Source organism: Orycteropus afer, unplaced genomic scaffold (genome assembly GCF_000298275.1).
Source record: "Orycteropus afer afer isolate SDZICR_OR568_19922 unplaced genomic scaffold, OryAfe1.0 scaffold01263, whole genome shotgun sequence".
Lineage (NCBI taxonomy): Eukaryota > Metazoa > Chordata > Mammalia > Tubulidentata > Orycteropodidae > Orycteropus > Orycteropus afer.
In genome coordinates, this window is record NW_006922850.1 from 26,509 (window position 1) to 27,457 (window position 949).

A 949-nucleotide genomic window follows, 5' to 3' on the forward strand; every position below is an offset into this window, starting at 1 on the left:
GTAAAATGACCTGCTACAACTATCTGGTTTGGGAGATCATTTGAGGAATTTTTTTTTAATCAAATGGTAAATTTGAAAACATTTTTGAACTGCATTTTTAGAGTGACTCTTCAAATCCATGAACATACTATCTCTATTTATTTATTTAATAGTTTAATACATTTTTAATTGGAGTCTATTATACATAGAGAAAAATGTATTCTGAATTAATTTTTACTCAGGGAACAATACATCCATGTAATCAGAGTCAGAGAAAAAATATCATTATTACAAAATCTGTTATCTTGCACAGGTATTTTCTTGTCTAAGGGTGACAATGATATTGACTTTAAGGTTGCATTAATGGTTCTAAAATTATTTTTGAACTTTATATAATTAATATTAAAGGAATTATAAAGTTTCTGATTTCTTTCATTATTCTCACTGTAGAATATGAAAATAAATATAATCTCTTTACTACTTATGGACATATAGGTGTATGAATCTAGGAAAATTGAAAGTTGTCAAAAATGAAATGGAATGAATAAAGATTGATATCCTAGGCATTAGTGAGCTGAAATGGACTGGTTTGGCCATTTTGAATCAGACAACCATATGATCTACTATGCAAGGAACAACAGTTTAAAGAGGAATGAAGTGGCATTCATCATCACAAATGTTTCAAGATCTGTCCTAAAGTACAATGCTGTCAGTGATAAGAAAATATCTGTACTCATACAAGGAAGACCCATTAATACAACTATTATTCAAATTTATGCACCAACCACCAAAGCCAAAGGTGAGGAAATTGAAGATTTTATCAACTTCTGCAGTGTGAAATTGACTGAACTTGCAATCAGGATGTGTTAATTATCACTGGTGACTGAAATGCAAAAGTTGGAAACAAAGAAGAATCACCAGTCGTTGGAAAATTTGGCCTTGGTGACAGAAATAATGCTGGAACTCTCAT